Here is a 9,200-nt window from a genome sequence, read left to right on the forward strand (position 1 = left end):
GTCCATGAGCACCTTGACCTTGTATGGCTGGCAAATGACACCCCGTGTCTCTTGATTCTTCCTCTGGACTCTTCTGCCCTTTGAGAGTCGGCCAGAAGCCAGCTGTGGGCCTGCCCTGTTCCTCCCGCTCGGCTGCTTCCTCCTGGGGTCACTCTCGCACGTTCTTGCCCCGTGTCCACCCACACTGCTCTCGCTTCTCACGTGGCCACTCTGCTCCCTGTTGAGGTAGGCCAAGGTCACTCACCCGAGACCCTATGCTCTAGTCCTGGCCGCCCGGGGCCGCCAGGGCCTGCTGCAGAGTTCAGCGTTTCTGGCCTTGTGAAGGAATATGGCTGCGAGGGCTGGTCTGTGGGTCAACTTGGTATCCAGAGGCCGGTCACCATTCTGGATGTTTCCTGTGGGTATTTTGAAAGATGAGATGAACAGTGAAACCAGTAGATTTGGAATAAGACAGAATGCCCTCCACAGCATGGTGCGCTCTCCTAACCAGTAGAGAGTCCGAGGAGTGAAAGACGGGCTTCCCCATGGACGGAAGGGGATCTGCTTTCAGAGGTGAACTGCATGCAGGGTGGCTCCTGGCTGTGTCTCCAGCTGGCTGCACACTTGGACTTGCCAGGCCCCACCTCACAGGAGCCAGTGCCTTAAACACCAGTGCCCATCAGTCTGTCTGTCTAGGGGCAGCACGTCACTTTTGTTTTTTAGAGAGAAAGAGAGAGAAGAGAGAGAGAGAGAGAGAGAGAGAGAGAGAGAGAGAGAGAGAGAGAGAGAGAGAGAGAGAGGAGAGAGAATTTTTTAATATTTATTTTTTAGTTTTCGGTGGACACGACATTTTATGTGGTGCGGAGGATCGAACCCAGCATCCCGCGCATGCCAGGCGAGCGCGCTACTGCTTGAGCACATCTCCATCCCTCATTCCCACTTTTTAAGAGAAGTGTATAAATATACATACTGATTGCATTAGAAACTATTACAGTTCACCTTCTGCCATCCGGGTGGGAATCTGTGCTGGATGCGGGGCTGAGCCCTGGAGTTGGTCACGCTGGTGTTGAAGTTGCGCGTTGGGAAATGTGGGCTCCCCCACTCTGGGATTCTCAGGACATCTTTCTGTGCGTGGCATGGTGCCAGTTTTCAGAGGCAGTACTGAGCTCGAGAAGCTAAGCTTCTCGCCTTAGTTAACCAAATTGCAGGTGACGGGGAGGCTCAGTACCTGTGACTCCACCTGCCTCTCTGGCATGAGGACTATGGCAAGGATGTCCTCCGCAGGGTGACTTTAGCTCACAACCCCCCACTGCCCTGATTCCCAGAGCCTATGGCTAAGAGGCCAAGCTTCTGGGTGTGCCAGTAGACACCTGAGCAGCCACAGGTCCTGTGGCCTACTGCAGAGCTTTCTGGGTAGGGACGCTGTGTCCTGTGTTATCTAACCTGGGACCAATGCTCAGCTGCTCTAGGTACAGCCAGGGTACTCTCCTGGGCAGAGGGGGTGGGGCCTCCTGACTTGGGGAGGAGCGGGCAGAGCGTGGGGTCTAGGGATGCTGCAGCATTGAACAGGGACTGGACTGTCACTCCCAGCCCTTGACTCCACCTGCAGGAAGGTGACACCTCACACCGAGGGTCAGTTTCTTCCCACTGTGGCTCCTGGGAAGAGCATGCCTGCCTCACTGAACTTGGGATAGGCCATGTATAACGCTTTGGTCATTGAGAAACAAGTGGCCAGACACTTGCTGGGCTGAGCAGAGCCTTCGTCTGTGAGTCTGTGTTTTGGCCCCAGGAAGCTCCTGCCCTTCACTGTAGGAGCAGCGTGTCCTTCCCTTCAGCTTGAGACGCCAGTCTGAGTGGAGCCCTGCAAGTCTGGCTCCATCACGGCTGCTCCAACACCACACCCGCTGCCCACCTCATGTCTCAGAGGCAGTAGAGAAGAGCTATGGTGCAAGCCATTGATAGGGTGAGGCTGTTTGTGTGGCTGCAAAGCTGACAAATATGCAATATTTTATTGTGAGTCTCTTCTCGTGCTTTGTTAGTTGCTTTCCCTATTTGCACCAGTCTGTTGGCTGCTGCTGCAACAGAATCTCACAAACCAGGAAACTTATAATGAACAGAATTTGGCTCCTGGTTTCAGAGGCTGGGAAGTCCAAGATCCAGGGCTGGTCCCTTGAGAGGAACTTCAGGCAGAAGGTGTCCCTGGTGAGAGAGCCAGTGCCTGAGAGCACGTGGGAGGGTGACGGGGGCTAAGCCTGTCCTTCTGTAAGGAACCCACTCCTGTGATGATGGCTTGGGGGTGCCAGTACAGGCACTGAGCCTGTCTGGAGGCCTCACCTGCAGAGCCCAGGTGAAGACAGGCACAGCAGCATCTTCCACTGAGGGTCAGCCGCACTTGCACTGAGGCAGATCTCAGGCCTCTCTCTGTATGCTCTTCCCAGCCCTGCAAACTTCTAGGCTTCCAGGGGAACTTCCATGTGCCCCGACAAATCCTTCATCGCTGCTGCTTGCTGTAGGCTTGGAGAAGGGGTGTACCCCATGGGCTTCTTTCCTGCTGGAATCTAAGCTTCCAGGGAACAGGAGCCTCTTGACCTCACCTCCCCCAAATTCTTTCTGTTGCCCCAGGATGAAGAGTGAGAACACCATAAAAGTAAACAAAGGACTCCCCATCTGTGCCACCCTGCCTCACCTCTGGGCACTTGCAAATGGATGTGTCGGGCTGGGCTCTTGGCAAAAATTCAATGACATTCAGCTGAGATCCACATCCGCCTGAAACTTCAGAGGAGAAACGAGCACAGGGAAAGTTCCAGGCCCCCCTCTCTTCCAGCACGGCCCTGGCCCTGGACGAGGCTTCCTGCCAGGCTCCTGTTCAGAGGGAGGTCATCTGTGGGAGTCAGGGTAAACGCCACGTCCGCCAAGGCCCTCCGCTTCCTGCATGTTGCCCCTTACCCCAGCGACCTCCAGAACAGACACTTAAAAACAGCAATGCGTGAGTGACCTCCAAGGTGTGTCCTGCCAAAGACCTACTTAAAAAATCATCCTGACGGGTCTCAGCTAGGCCGAGCTGGCCGAGCTCTAATAAAAGCTCTTTCATTGGCATTGGAGCAACTAACGTCCCTGGGGAGAATCTGGGTGGAAGGACAGAACACCTTTGTATGGGTGTGCCTGAGGATACCGCTGGGATCTGATGTCCAAGACACCTTAGGAGCTGCATTTCAACAGCCGGGGTGTAGGGTTGCCAGGTAAGCTCACCCTGGAGGGGGTACTTTTCCAGTTACTTGTTGCTTTGGTGAACATCTGTCGAATCTTCCCTGTTCTAACGACTCAGGGGAAAAGAAGAAAAATGTCAGTCTCTGTTCTTGAGATGCTCATAGGGAGATCCCAGACGAGTGCCATGACGACAGAGTGACAAGTTATGAAACAATCCTCTCAGACGTCGGGTGCTGCCTGGGGCCAGGCCCTGGGATCAGTGCTCCCAAGATCTCCTCCTCCTCCTCCTTTTTTTCTTCTTCTCCTTCCCCTTCTCCTTCCTTTTCCTCTTATTTTGACTACTGCTTGCCTTAGGTGGCAGCCATAAGAATCTGTCTTCATGTCTTGGCAGCAGAAGGGACTGACCAAGGGTCTCTTGAGAAATCAGCTGCACCTCTCACTCCCAGACAATGACATGGAGGTGCTAAGGCATGTCCATTGCTGAAAGTCCTGGACTTGGCTCTTGAAGGATTTGTTTGGGGGCCCCTCAGTGGTCTTGTCCAACTCAACTTTACTGCAGTCTAAGGGACCTCCAAACCCCTTTCTGCCCCCTCCCTCCACTGACCTGTCCTCTGGGGTCAGATCTGTGCCCTCCCTGCAGGTGTTCCTGGTCCTCTCTTCCGCACTTCCCACATGGTCTCACAGGCATCTCTCTTTGAAAAATTCTGGCATGTTTAATCCCATCTTGGGATCTGCTTCTCACCGGCCCGATCCAACAACCACAGCCACTCTCAGGAAGGTGGACCTATTTCTCCTGTCCTGGGAATCAATAGCCACATCTGTGTTCAGAGTTGTTTAGACCCTCCTCCTGGCCCCCCCGAGCACCATCTCCCATTTTAATACATTTCTACTTAGTTTTGTGATAAAAGCTGCTTTCTATGTGCTTATTTTAGGTGCTCCTTGCTGCACCGCTTCCCAGTTATCTGTCTTCCTCCATCAGAACCAGAGCAGGTGTTCTGGGACGCATGCTCCGTGATTTTCTGCAAGGCAAGCCTTTGTTTTCTGGATCCTCACACTGAGAAGAGCAGGCCTGAGTACAGCTCATTTCTCCTCCAAAGTTTAAGGCGGATGTGGATCTCAGTTGAATGTCATTGAATTTTTGCAAAGAGCTATGAAATGTCAGGATTCGAATACTGTGCTGAGAGACCTAGTAGGGTACAAATTGCCATGTAGTCTAACACAGTTTGTATTTCTGTTTGTGTGTGTGTGATTTGTTAATGCATTAGATGTCTCACCTTATTCCATTTCTGAAATGCTCCCCTGCTCTCTCTCTTGAATGTGAGACAAATTTAAAAAAAAAAAAAACCTGGTAGAGAAAGCTAACTGCACGCTTCAGTTGCTGCTTGGTGTACAGGCCAATCTGCAGGTTGGACTTGCGTAATCGCATCTTTTTAGTCTTCCATTCTTGGTCACATATCATACGAAATTCCAGAGAAGCTACAAATATTACATATAAAAAAATAAAAGGAGAAATCTTCCTCTTTCTCAATGCTTGCTAGTATAGGAACATGACACAATGTATATTTTATTTTGTTCGCACACAAGGCATTGGGTCTCCTGGACACGTGAGGCTGGTAGAATGACCAGGAAACCAAATTTACTTGAACATTTGTGAGTTGATGTGGCTCCTGGGGAAAAACAAATATCCTCCTCTTTTCCCAGCTGGAATTATTCTGCCTTCTGATTCTGTACTTAGGAAAAAATTTGGCTTATATTTGACCATATATGGTGTAAATTATAGTAGCTTCCACTTAGAGTTGTGAAGAGTAAATGAGATAATTTATATAAAATGTCACCCATTGTCATTTCTACGATCCTATCATCATCATCACCATCATCATCACCATCATCATCACCATCATGCCACAGCCCTGCCAACCTTCCCTCTGCTAGAACTGCAGACGTGCTGAAAATCCACAAAGCACACAGCAGAAGCCAGCCCTTTCTCCCTCTTGGTAGGATAAGGAGAGCTGCGTTAAAAAAGTACTTCATTGAGTCTGGTGCTTGGGATAAATTAGAACGAATGGCCAGGATGTTCCCAATGGCACCCCCAAGAGCTCTGAGTGCTGATGGAGCAATACTAACTGAAGAGAAAAGAAAAGAAAGGAAAAACCACCTTCAGTCTCCAAGGTCACCAAGCATTAGAGGGAGGAAACTTCCCAGGGACAGCTGCGTGGATTTCAGAGGGCGCAGGGCGGCGAGGGCTGCGGTCAGCACGGTTCTGCAGCTTTCTGCACACCTCTGACTTGCTGGGATTTTCCAGCCTAATTTCATCTACATTTGAAGCCTGGAGTGTTCCAAATTTTAAAATGTTCCCTGTAAACAGATCAACAGTATGTAGGGTACTAAGTAAAAGGAAGGCTGTCACCACTTTGCTGTGTAAGGTCCAAAAGGGAGAATTTCAATGAAGATTTAAAAGGCTTTGGAATGTTTTTGGTTTCTGCAAAGAACAATAGTCACTGGGGCCATAATTTGGACAACTGGGAGATAAGTGCTTTAGAAATGCATTGAAACTCCTGCATCTCTCCTCAGAGGGCCTCAGGGGGGCTCTGTTTGGGCTGCTTTTAACACTCAGACTTTTAAACCTCATATTTCTGTTCTTTCTCTAGCCACTGTCAATAGAAGGAAAAGAGAGGGAACTAGTTCATAGAAATGAAAATTGGAACTGCTATGGAACCAACCTAGGTGAGCCTCAACAAACGAATGCATAAAGAAAATGTGGATATTACTCAGCCATAAAGAATAGTGAAATCATGGCATTTGCCAGTAAATGGATGGAACTGGAGACTAACACACTAAGTGAAATAAGCCAATCCCAAAAAACCAAAGGCTGAATGTTCTCCCTGATGTATGAATGCTAACACAAAGTAAAGGGGCGGGTTTTAGAAGTTTAGTGGATTAGACAAAAGGGAATGAAGGGAAGGGAGGAGAGATGGGAATAGGAAAGACAGTAGAATGAATCAGACATCACTTTCCTGTGTTCATATACGAATCTACGACCAGTGCAATTTCACATCATGTTCAACCACAAGAGTAGGATCTAATTAGAATGAATTATACCCCATGCGTGTATAATATGTCAAAATACACTCTACTGTCATGTGTATCTAAAAAGAAAAAAAAAACAAATAAAAAGAAAATAGGACCTGATAATCAGGAATCACAAAAATAGAGGCACCAATGGCCCGACCCTGCCTTCACCATTGTGTGGTCACGGCCAGAAGCCGGTGCCAGTGCTCCTGAACAGAAGAGGAAGGGCGGTTGGGTTGAGATGTGTTGGAGTCCTAACCCCAGTACGTTGGGATGTGACCTTATTTGGAGAGAGCGTCTTCCTGGAGATAGTCCTGTTAATATGGCAATATCAGGCTGGGCTCTAATTCAGAATGATGTGTTCCTTATCAACAGGGGAATCAGGACCCAGATGTACAACACAGAACAGCATAACAGTATGGAAGGAGAGGTTGAGTGCTCTTTCTTCAAGTCAAGCTGTCCCAAGGAGAGGAGCAAACACAGGAGCTGGCAGAGAGGCAGGGGCAGAGTCCCCAGGTTGAAGAAGAAACCAACCTCAGACTCCCACCTGCAGAACTGGGAGAGAGAGGATTTCTGTTGTGCAAGTCCTCCAGTCGGAGAGCCCCAGGGAACTGACTCAGGGGCACCTTAGTGACAGGCACCAGGAGACGAACCAGAGGGGCAGGGCAGCAGAGGGTGGGTAAGGCAGCTGTGTCCAACACCTCTGTGTGATGTTCCTTTTGCCAAAGCTGCTCTGAGAATCTCACCCTGTCACCTACTGCGTGTACACTACTGGAGGCTATAGAAATGACCTACTAGGAGCTGAGAATAAACAATCAGCGACAGATAGTGTCAAAAGATAAAACTGTAGAAACACCCATTTTTCTAAATTATTTGGGAGTCATGCAGCTGCCAAGCCTCAATCCACAGGAAAAAAATGATTTCCCAGGGAGGTACAACTATAGAAGGCAAACAGATAGTCTTTGGTTTATTTTTGCTGCTTCCTCTCTCCCTTTTCCTTAACCTTCAGATAACCAAAAGCTGTTTATTTCACTAGTTCATATAGGTTTTGCACTCTAGGGATAGGTAAGATTATTATTGTTCTCAAAATGCTTAAAATATAGCTGGGAAACTTCTGATGCCATAACCAAATACCTGAGGCTGAGTGACTTATAAACTATTTTTTGGCTCATAATTCTCATGGTTGGAAGGGCCAAACACCAAGACACTGGCATGTTGGTAAGATCACAACAAGGTAGAGAAGCAGAAAGGGAACTGGTTGTGTGCAGAAGGAGAGAGGAAGCCAGGTGAGACAGGAAGCCAGAAACCTTGGTGAGGCTGGGCTTGCTCTTTTAAGGAACCTGCCTTCAGGAACGTCTGCACTCTTCCTGGACCTGATCTATTCCCTGGAGACAGCGTGAATCTTTCCGGGGGTCCCCCGGGAACTAACTGCGTTCCCCCTCCCTCCAGGCCCATCTCCTAGAGCTCCCACCACCTCAGCAGCACCACCTAGGGGACCTCTGGGGCACAAGCCACACCTAAGCCATTCCCAGGTGGGGTGACCCCCCCAGGGAATTTAGTGACATCCCAGGAGTCACACAGGGGCTCTGTGCTAAAAAGAGGTGGACAGCAGGGCAGACAAGGATCTTAGCCAAATGCTGCCTCTATTGGCCCTCTGTGCTGGCCGTGTCCTGTCTGCAGTGTCGGATGGCCAAGGTGACAGGAGTTCTCTGGCTGCATGCATGACTTCAGTGTCAGTGTTTCTCAAGTTTCATTATTAGCGCCATGAATTCTGGAAGTCTTTATAGCTATCCTTTATCAGGTTCATAAAGTTCCTTTCTATTCTTAGTTTTCTCAGAGATTTCTTCTATGAAAAATGAATATAGTTTAATTTTATCAAATGTCTATTTTAAAAACCTACTTAAGAGGTTTTTTCTCCTTTAATCCTTAATAGGCTTAGTTATATGAATAGACTGAATGATATTTAATCATTCATGCAATCCTAGGAGAATCCCAATGGATCGTAACTTTTTTTTCAATGTGATGAGTGGCAAGCAGTATTTTCCAAAGGGGGCTTCAATAAGATCTCTTCCAGAGCACGACTTCCTACTTCTTCCACTGGGTTGGCGGTTGGGTTGATGTTCGCTCCCAGAGATTCTAAATGAACCACAGCCGATCTCCCAAGGTCAGATTGTACGGGAGAGACTGCTTCTGCTCTTGGTGCCCAACCAACCAGGAGAGGAAGCCCAAACCCCACTGCAACACCTTCCTGGAGGGGAACTGTGGGTCCAGCCCATGGTCCAACCGTGCTGCCAGGACATTCAGTATCAATGTGGCCATGTGTGAAGGAAGGATCCTGAAGGCACATCCTCCAGCCCACAGTGAAGTGCCTCAGCTAAAGTAACTAGTAGAGGTTTGCTGTGAACGTCATACTTCGCCCACATCACAGGCTTGTGAGTAAAATAAAAATGAATTTGTTTTAACACTAAGATTTGGAGATATTTGTTATGCAGCAATACATAGCTGATACATGATAATTGATTCCACTCAGTAAGATTTTATTTAAGAGTTTTGCATATACCTTCATAAGGAAGGTTTTATTTTCGTGTCCTTGAAGTCTATTTTCACATCAAAACCTTACTACCCTTTAAAAATGAGCTTGGTGGTGATTCTTCTTTTTCTAGCATGAAAATATCTGGGTAAGTTTGAAGTTATTTGTTCTTTATTTTTATTTTTTTAAACCTGTGTAAGAAACTACCAGGTACCAGATTTTATGCTTTTTCTTTATTTTCCACTGACAAGTTTATGGAAAGGTTGGGATCTATTCTAATTTTCTAAGTTTATTTTCTTTCAGTAAACTTGGGACTTTCTTAGAAAATAGTCCACATCCTGTAATCTTCCAAAGTTAGGAACTATCAGGTTTCACCGTAACTACATTACGTCCTTCACTCATGGATACAGTTTTT

The 9,200-nt window shown here is 48.0% G+C and overlaps 1 long non-coding RNA gene across 1 annotated transcript; it reads left to right on the forward strand.

Moving 5' to 3' along the window:
• Positions 1-2,596: 2,596 nt before the first annotated feature.
• Positions 2,597-8,708, forward strand: LOC144366904 (uncharacterized). Its single transcript, XR_013426081.1, has 3 exons — positions 2,597-3,218; positions 5,835-5,910; positions 6,631-8,708. It is a non-coding gene; the product is annotated as an uncharacterized LOC144366904 (long non-coding RNA).
• Positions 8,709-9,200: the final 492 nt, after the last annotated feature.

This window comes from Ictidomys tridecemlineatus, chromosome 1, assembly GCF_052094955.1.
Source record: "Ictidomys tridecemlineatus isolate mIctTri1 chromosome 1, mIctTri1.hap1, whole genome shotgun sequence".
Classification (NCBI taxonomy): domain Eukaryota; kingdom Metazoa; phylum Chordata; class Mammalia; order Rodentia; family Sciuridae; genus Ictidomys; species Ictidomys tridecemlineatus.